Below are 10891 nucleotides of genomic sequence, written 5' to 3'. Positions count from 1 at the left end.
TCACCGACCTCCCGACTCACCGACCTCCCGACTCACCGACCTCCCAACCTCCCGACTCGCCGACCTCCCGACTCACCGACCTCCCAAACTGCCAACTCGCCGACCTCCCAACTCACCGACCTCCCGACTCACCGACCTCCCGACTTACCGACCTCCCAACTCACCGATCTCCCGACTCACCGACCTCCCGAACTCCCGACCTCCCAGCTCACCGACCACCCGACTCGCCGACCTCCCAACTCAACGACCTCCCAACCTCCCGACTCACCGACCTCCCAACCTCCCGACTCGCCGACCTCCCGACTCACCGACCTCCCGACTCACCGACCTCCCAACTCAACGACCTCCCAACCTCCCGACTCACCGACCTCCCGACCTCCCAGCTCACCGACCTCCCGACTCACCGACCTCCCGACTCACCGACCTCCCAACTCACCGACCTCCCGACCTCCCAGCTCACCGACCTCCCGACTCACCGACCTCCCGACTCACCCTCCCAACTCACCGACCTCCCGACCTCCCAACCACCCGACTCACCGACCTCGCAACCTCCAACCTCCCGACTCGTCGACCTCCCGACTCACCGACCTCCCTACTCACCGACCTCCCGACCTCCCGACTCACCGACCTCCCAACTCACCGACCTCCCGACTCACCGACCTCCCGACCTCCCGACCTCCCGACTCACCGACCTCCCAACTCACCGACCTCCCAACCTCCCGACTCGCCGACCTCCCGACTCGCCGACCACCCGACTCGCCGACCTCCCAACCTCCCGACTCACCGACCTCCCAACTCACCGACCTCCCGACTCACCGACCTCCCGACCTCCCGACCTCCCGACTCACCGACCTCCCAACTCACCGACCTCCCAACCTCCCGACTCGCCGACCTCCCGACTCGCCGACCACCCGACTCGCCGACCTCCCAACTCACCGACCTCCCAACCTCCCGACTCACCGACCTCCCGACCTCCCGACCTGCCAGCTCACCGACCACCCGACTCACCGACCTCCCAACTCACCGACCTCCCGACCTCCCGACCTCCCGACTCACCGACCTCCCAACTCGCCGACCTCCCGACTCACCGACCTCCCAACCTCCCGACTCGCCGACCTCCCGACTCACCGACCTCCCAACCTCCCGACTCAGCGACCTCCCGACTCACCGACCTCCCAACCTCCCGACTCACCGACCTGCCGACCTCCCGACTCGCCGACCTCCCGACTCACCGACCTCCCAACCTCCCGACTCACCGACCTCCCGACTCGCCGACCTCTCGACTCACCGACCTCCCAACCTCCCGACTCACCGACCTCCTGACTCACCGACCTCCCAACTCACCGACCTCCCGACCTCCCGACTCACCTACCTCCCAACCTCCCGACTCACCGACCTCCCGACTCACCGACCTCCCGACTCACCGACCTCCCGACCTCCCGACTCACCGACCTCCCAACCGCCCAACCTCCCGACTCGCCGACCTCTCGACTCACCGACCTCCCAAACTCCCGACTCACCGACCTCCCAACTCACCGACCTCCCGACCTCCCGACTCACCGACCTCCCAACCTCCGGACTCACCGACCTCCCGACTCGCCGACCTCCCAACCTCCCGACTCACCGACCTCCCAACTCACTGACCTCCCAACCTCCCGACCTCCCGACTCACCGACCTCCCAACCTCCCGACCTCCCGACTCACCGACCTCCCAACCTCCCAACCTCCCGACTCACCGACCTCCCAACTCGCCGACCTCCCAACTCACCGACCTCCCAACTCGCCGACCTCCCAACTCGCCGACCTCCCAACTCGCCGACCTCCCGACTCACCGACCTCCCAACTCACCGACCTCCCAACTCACCGACCTCCCAACCTCCCGACTCACCGACCTCCCGACTCGCCGACCTCCCGACTCACCGACCTCCCGACTCGCCGACCTCCCAACCTCCCGACTCGCCGACCTCCCAACCTCCCGACCTCCCGACTCACCGACCTCCCAACCTCCCGACTCACCGACCTCCCGACTCACCGACCTCCCGACTCACCGACCTCCCAACCTCACAACCTCCCGACCTCCCGACTCACCGACCTCCCGACTCACCGTCCTCCCGACTCACCGACCTCCCAACTCACCGACCTCCCAACCTCCCGACCTCCCGACTCACCGACCTCCCAACTCACCGACCTCCCGACTCACCGACCTCCCGACTCACCGACCTCCCAACCTCCCGACCTCCCGACTCACCGACCTCCCAACTCACCGACCTCCCAACCTCCCGACCTCCCGACTCACCGACCTCCCAACCTGCCGACTCATCGACCTCCCGACTCACCGACCTCCCAACCTCCCGACTCACCGACCTCCCAACTCACCGACCTCCCAACCTCCCGACCTCCCGACCTCCCGACTCACCGACCTCCCAACCTCCCAACTCACCGACCTCTCGACTCACTGACCTCCCAACCTCCCGACCTCCCGACTCACCGACCTCCCAACCTCCCAACCTCCCGACTCACCGACCTCCCAACTCGCCGACCTCCCGACTCACCGACCTCCCGACTCAACGACCTCCCGACTCACCGACCTCCCAACTCGCCGACCTCCCGACTCACCGACCTCCCATCTCGCCGACCTCCCGACTCGCCGACCTCCCGACTCACCGACCTCCCGACTCAACGACCTCCCGACTCACCGACCTCCCAACTCACCGACCTCCCAACCTCCCGACCTCCCGACTCACCGACCTCCCAACCTCCTGACTCACCGACCTCCCGACTCACCGACCTCCCGACTCACCGACCTCCCAACCTCCCGACCTCCCGACCTCCCGACTCACCGACCTCCCAACCTCCCGACCTCCCGACCTCCCGACTCGCCGACCTCCCAACTCACCGACCTCCCAACTCACCGACCTCCCGACTCACCGACCTCCCAACTCACCGCCCTCCCAACCTCCCGACCTCCCAACCTCCTGACTCGCCGACCTCCCAACCTCCCGACTCACCGACCTCCCAACCTCCCGACTCGCCGACCTCCCAACTCACCGACCTCCCGACTCACCGACCTCCCAACTCACCGACCTCCCGACTCACCGACCTCCCGACTCGCCGACCTCCCAACTCACCGACCTCCCGACTCACCGACCTCCCGACTCACCGACCTCCCAACCTCCCGACTTACCGACCTCCCGACTCACCGACCTCCCGACTCACCGACCTCCCGACCTCCCAGCTCACCGACCACCCGACTCACCGACCTCCCAACTCACCGACCTCCCAACCTCCCGACTCATCGACCTCCCAACCTCCCGACTCGCCGACCTCCCGACTCACCGACCTCCCGACTCACCGACCTCCCGACCTCCCGACTCGCCGATCTCCCGACTCACCGACCTCCCAACTCACCGACCTCCCAACCTCCCAGTTCACCGACCTCCCGACTCACCGACCTCCCGACTCACCCTCCCAACTCACCGACCTCCCGACCTCCCAACCACCCGACTCACCGACCTCCCAACTCACCGACCTCCCGACTCACCGACCTCCCGACCTCCCAACCTCCCGACTCGTCGACCTCCCGACTCACCGACCTCCCGACTCACCGACCTCCCGACCTCCCAGCTCACCGACCTCCCGACTCACCGACCTCCCGACTCACCGACCTCCCAACTCACCGACCTCCCAACCTCCCGACTCACCGACCTCCCGACCTCCCAACTCACCGACCTCCCGACCTCCCGACCTCCCGACTCACCGACCTCCCGACTTGCCGACCTCCCGACTCACCGACCTCCCAACCTCCCGACTCACCGACCTCCCGACTCACCGACCTCCCGACTCAACGACCTCCCGACTCACCGACCTCCCAACTCACCGACCTCCCAACTCACCGACCTCCCAACCTCCCGACCTCCCGACTCACCGACCTCCCAACCTCCCGACTCACCGACCTCCCGACTCACCGACCTCCCGACTCACCGACCTCCCAACCTCCCGACCTCCCGACTCACCGACCTCCCAACCTCCCGACCTCCCGACCTCCCGACTCGCCGACCTCCCAACTCACCGACCTCCCAACTCACCGACCTCCCGACTCACCGACCTCCCAACTCACCGCCCTCCCAACCTCCCGACCTCCCAACCTCCCGACTCGCCGACCTCCCAACCTCCCGACTCGCCGACCTCCCAACCTCCCGACTCGCCGACCTCCCAACTCACCGACCTCCCGACTCACCGACCTCCCGACTCACCGACCTCCCGACTCACCGACCTCCCAACCTCCCGACTTACCGACCTCCCAACTCACCGACCTCCCGACTCACCGACCTCCCGACCTCCCAGCTCACCGACCACCCGACTCACCGACCTCCCAACTCACCGACCTCCCAACCTCCCGACTCACCGACCTCCCAACCTCCCGACTCGCCGAACTCCCGACTCACCGACCTCCCAACTCACCGACCTCCCAACCTCCCAGTTCACCGACCTCCCGACTCACCGACCTCCCGACTCACCCTCCCAACTCACCGACCTCCCGACCTCCCAACCACCCGACTCACCGACCTCCCGACTCACCGACCTCCCAACCTCCCAACCTCCCGACTCACCGACCTCCCAATCTCCCAACCTCCCGACTCGCCGACCTCCCAACTCACCGACCTCCCAACTCACCGACCTCCCGACTCACCGACCTCCCAACTCACCGACCTCCCGACTCACCGACCTCCCGACCTCCCAACCTCCCGACCTCCCAACCTCCCGACTCGTTGACCGCCCGACTCACCGACCTCCCAACTCACCGACCTCCCGACTCACCGACCTCCCGACCTCCCGACCTCCCGACTCACCGACCTCCCGACTTGCCGACCTCCCGACTCACCGACCTCCCAACCTCCCGACTCACCGACCTCCCGACTCACCGACCTCCCGACTCAACGACCTCCCGACTCACCGACCTCCCAACTCACCGACCTCCCAACTCACCGACCTCCCAACCTCCCGACCTCCCGACTCACCGACCTCCCAACCTCCCGACTCACCGACCTCCCGACTCACCGACCTCCCGACTCACCGACCTCCCAACCTCCCGACCTCCCGACTCACCGACCTCCCAACCTCCCGACCTCCCGACCTCCCGACTCGCCGACCTCCCAACTCACCGACCTCCCAACTCACCGACCTCCCGACTCACCGACCTCCCAACTCACCGCCCTCCCAACCTCCCGACCTCCCAACCTCCCGACTCGCCGACCTCCCAACCTCCCGACTCACCGACCTCCCAACCTCCCGACTCGCCGACCTCCCAACTCACCGACCTCCCGACTCACCGACCTCCCGACTCACCGACCTCCCGACTCACCGACCTCCCAACCTCCCGACTTACCGACCTCCCAACTCACCGACCTCCCGACTCACCGACCTCCCGACCTCCCAGCTCACCGACCACCCGACTCACCGACCTCCCAACTCACCGACATCCCAACCTCCCGACTCACCGACCTCCCAACCTCCCGACTCATCGACCTCCCGACTCACCGACCTCCCAACCTCCCGACTCACCGACCTCCCAACTCACCGACCTCCCAACCTCCCGACCTCCCGACCTCCCGACTCACCGACCTCCCAACCTCCCAACTCACCGACCTCTCGACTCACTGACCTCCCAACCTCCCGACCTCCCGACTCACCGACCTCCCAACCTCCCAACCTCCCGACTCACCGACCTCCCAACTCGCCGACCTCCCGACTCACCGACCTCCCGACTCAACGACCTCCCAACTCACCGACCTCCCAACTCGCCGACCTCCCGACTCACCGACCTCCCATCTCGCCGACCTCCCGACTCGCCGACCTCCCGACTCACCGACCTCCCGACTCAACGACCTCCCGACTCACCGACCTCCCAACTCACCGACCTCCCAACCTCCCGACCTCCCGACTCACCGACCTCCCAACCTCCCGACTCACCGACCTCCCGACTCACCGACCTCCCGACTCACCGACCTCCCAACCTCCCGACCTCCCGACCTCCCGACTCACCGACCTCCCAACCTCCCGACCTCCCGACCTCCCGACTCGCCGACCTCCCAACTCACCGACCTCCCAACTCACCGACCTCCCGACTCACCGACCTCCCAACTCACCGCCCTCCCAACCTCCCGACCTCCCAACCTCCTGACTCGCCGACCTCCCAACCTCCCGACTCACCGACCTCCCAACCTCCCGACTCGCCGACCTCCCAACTCACCGACCTCCCGACTCACCGACCTCCCAACTCACCGACCTCCCGACTCACCGACCTCCCGACTCGCCGACCTCCCAACTCACCGACCTCCCGACTCACCGACCTCCCGACTCACCGACCTCCCAACCTCCCGACTTACCGACCTCCCGACTCACCGACCTCCCGACTCACCGACCTCCCGACCTCCCAGCTCACCGACCACCCGACTCACCGACCTCCCAACTCACCGACCTCCCAACCTCCCGACTCATCGACCTCCCAACCTCCCGACTCGCCGACCTCCCGACTCACCGACCTCCCGACTCACCGACCTCCCGACCTCCCGACTCGCCGATCTCCCGACTCACCGACCTCCCAACTCACCGACCTCCCAACCTCCCAGTTCACCGACCTCCCGACTCACCGACCTCCCGACTCACCCTCCCAACTCACCGACCTCCCGACCTCCCAACCACCCGACTCACCGACCTCCCAACTCACCGACCTCCCAACTCACCGCCCTCCCAACCTCCCGACCTCCCAACCTCCTGACTCGCCGACCTCCCAACCTCCCGACTCACCGACCTCCCAACCTCCCGACTCGCCGACCTCCCAACTCACCGACCTCCCGACTCACCGACCTCCCAACTCACCGACCTCCCGACTCACCGACCTCCCGACTCGCCGACCTCCCAACTCACCGACCTCCCGACTCACCGACCACCCGACTCACCGACCTCCCAACCTCCCGACTTACCGACCTCCCGACTCACCGACCTCCCGACTCACCGACCTCCCGACCTCCCAGCTCACCGACCACCCGACTCACCGACCTCCCAACTCACCGACCTCCCAACCTCCCGACTCATCGACCTCCCAACCTCCCGACTCGCCGACCTCCCGACTCACCGACCTCCCGACTCGCCGACCTCCCGACCTCCCGACTCGCCGATCTCCCGACTCACCGACCTCCCAACTCACCGACCTCCCAACCTCCCAGTTCACCGACCTCCCGACTCACCGACCTCCCGACTCACCCTCCCAACTCACCGACCTCCCGACCTCCCAACCACCCGACTCACCGACCTCCCAACTCACCGACCTCCCGACTCACCGACCTCCCGACCTCCCAACCTCCCGACTCGTCGACCTCCCGACTCACCGACCTCCCGACTCACCGACCTCCCGACCTCCCAGCTCACCGACCTCCCGACTCACCGACCTCCCGACTCACCGACCTCCCAACTCACCGACCTCCCAACCTCCCGACTCACCGACCTCCCGACCTCCCAACTCACCGACCTCCCGACCTCCCGACCTCGCGACTCACCGACCTCCCGACTTGCCGACCTCCCGACTCACCGACCTCCCAACCTCCCGACTCACCGACCTCCCGACTCACCGACCTCCCGACTCAACGACCTCCCGACTCACCGACCTCCCAACTCACCGACCTCCCAACTCACCGACCTCCCAACCTCCCGACCTCCCGACTCACCGACCTCCCAACCTCCCGACTCACCGACCTCCCGACTCACCGACCTCCCGACTCACCGACCTCCCAACCTCCCGACCTCCCGACTCACCGACCTCCCAACCTCCCGACCTCCCGACCTCCCGACTCGCCGACCTCCCAACTCACCGACCTCCCAACTCACCGACCTCCCAACTCACCGACCTCCCGACTCACCGACCTCCCAACTCACCGCCCTCCCAACCTCCCGACCTCCCAACCTCCCGACTCGCCGACCTCCCAACCTCCCGACTCGCCGACCTCCCAACCTCCCGACTCGCCGACCTCCCAACTCACCGACCTCCCGACTCACCGACCTCCCGACTCACCGACCTCCCGACTCACCGACCTCCCAACCTCCCGACTTACCGACCTCCCAACTCACCGACCTCCCGACTCACCGACCTCCCGACCTCCCAGCTCACCGACCACCCGACTCACCGACCTCCCAACTCACCGACCTCCCAACCTCCCGACTCACCGACCTCCCAACCTCCCGACTCGCCGAACTCCCGACTCACCGACCTCCCAACTCACCGACCTCCCAACCTCCCAGTTCACCGACCTCCCGACTCACCGACCTCCCGACTCACCCTCCCAACTCACCGACCTCCCGACCTCCCAACCACCCGACTCACCGACCTCCCGACTCACCGACCTCCCAACCTCCCAACCTCCCGACTCACCGACCTCCCAATCTCCCAACCTCCCGACTCGCCGACCTCCCAATCTCCCAACCTCCCGACTCGCCGACCTCCCGACTCACCGACCTCCCAACTCACCGACCTCCCGACTCACCGACCTCCCAACCTCCCAACCTCCCGACTCGTCGACCTCCCGACTCACCGACCTCCCAACTCACCGACCTCCCGACTCACCGACCTCCCGACCTCCCAACCTCCCGACTCGTCGACCGCCCGACTCACCGACCTCCCAACTCACCGACCTCCCGACTCACCGACCTCCCGACCTCCCAACCTCCCGACTCGTTGACCGCCCGACTCACCGACCTCCCGACTCACCGACCTCCCGACTCACCGACCTCCCGACCTCCCAACCTCCCGACTCGTCGACCTCCCGACTCACCGACCTCCCGACTCACCGACCTCCCGACCTCCCAGCTCACCGACCTCCCGACTCACCGACCTCCCGACTCACCGACCTCCCAACTCACCGACCTCCCAACCTCCCGACTCACCGACCTCCCGACCTCCCAACTCACCGACCTCCCGACCTCCCGACCTCCCGACTCACCAACCTCCCGACTTGCCGACCTCCCGACTCACCGACCTCCCAACCTCCCGACCTCCCGACTCACCGACCTCCCGACTCACCGACCTCCCGACTCACCGACCTCCCGACCTCCCGACCTCCCGACTCACCGACCTCCCAACCTCCCGACTCACCGACCTCCCAACTTCCCGACTCACCGACCTCCCGACTCACCGCCCTCCCGACTCACCGACCTCCCGACTCACCGACCTCCCGACCTCCCGACCTCCCAACCTCCCGACTCACCGACTCCCGACTCACCGACCTCCCAAATCACCGACCTCCCAACCTCCCGACTCACCGACCTCCCAACCTCCCAGCTCACCGACCTCCCGACTCACCGACCTCCCGACTCACCGACCTCCCAACTCACCGACCTCCCAACCTCCCGACTCACCGACCTCCCGACTCACCGACCTCCCAACCTCCCGACTCACCGACCTCCCAACTCACCGACCTCCCAACCTCCCGACCTCCCGACTCACCGACCTCCCGACTCACCGACCTCCCGACCTCCCGACTCACCGACCTCCCAACTCACCGACCTCCCAACCTCCTGACTCACCGACCTCCCGACCTCCCGACCTCCCAACTCACCAACCTCCCGACTCACCGACCTCCCAACTCACCGACCTCCCAACTCACCGACCTCCCAACCTCCCGACTCACCGACCTCCCGACTCACCGACCTCCCGACTCACCGACCTCCCGACCTCCCGACTCACCGACCTCCCAACTCACCGACCTCCCGACTCACCGACCTCCCAACTCACCGACCTCCCGACTCACCGACCTCCCGACCTCCCGACCTCCCGACCTCCCAACTCACCAACCTCCCGACTCACCGACCTCCCGACCTCCCGACCTCCCAACTCACCGACCTCCCAACTCACCGACCTCCCAACTCACCGACCTCCCAACCTCCCGACTCACCGACCTCCCGACTCACCGACCTCCCGACTCACCGACCTCCCGACCTCCCGACTCACCGACCTCCCAACTCACCGACCTCCCAACTCACCGACCTCCCAACCTCCCGACTCACCGACCTCCCGACTCACCGACCTCCCAACCTCCCGACTCAACGACCTCCCGACCTCCTGACTCACCGACCTCCCGACCTCCCGACCTCCCAACTCACCAACCTCCCGACCTCCTGACCTCCCAACTCACCGACCTCCCGACATCCCGACCTCCCGACTCACCGACCTCCCGACTCACCGACCTCCCAACTCACCGACCTCCCAACTCACCGACCTCCCGACCTCCCAACTCACCGACCTCCCGACCTCCCGACCTCCCGACTCACCGACCTCCCGACTCACCGACCTCCCAACCTCCCGACCTCCCGACTCACCGACCTCCCAACCTCCCGACCTCCCGACTCACCGACCTCCCAACCTCCCGACCTCCCGACCTCACAGCTCACCGACCTGCCGACTCACTGATCTCCCGACTCACCGACTTCCCGACTCACCGACCTCCCGACTCACCGACCTCCCGACCTCCCGATCTCCCGACTCACCGACCTCCCAACGCACCGACCTCCCAACCTCCCGACCTCCCGACTCACCGACCTCCCAACTCACCGACCACCCGACTCACCGACCTCCCAACTCACCGACCTCCCAACCTCCCGACCTCCCGACTCACCGACCTCCCAACTCACCGACCACCCGACTCACCGACCTCCCAACTCACCGACCTCCCAACCTCCCGACCACCCGACTCACCGACCTCCCGACTCACCGACCTCCCGACTCGCCGACCTCCCGACTCACCGACCTCCTAACCTCCCGACTCGCCGACCTCCCGACTCACCGACCTCCCAACCTCCCGACTCACCGACCTCCCGACTCACCGACCTCCCAACTCACCGA

Source organism: Pristiophorus japonicus, chromosome 11, assembly GCF_044704955.1.
Source record: "Pristiophorus japonicus isolate sPriJap1 chromosome 11, sPriJap1.hap1, whole genome shotgun sequence".
NCBI lineage: Eukaryota > Metazoa > Chordata > Chondrichthyes > Pristiophoridae > Pristiophorus > Pristiophorus japonicus.
This window is presented reverse-complemented; position numbering follows the sequence as displayed.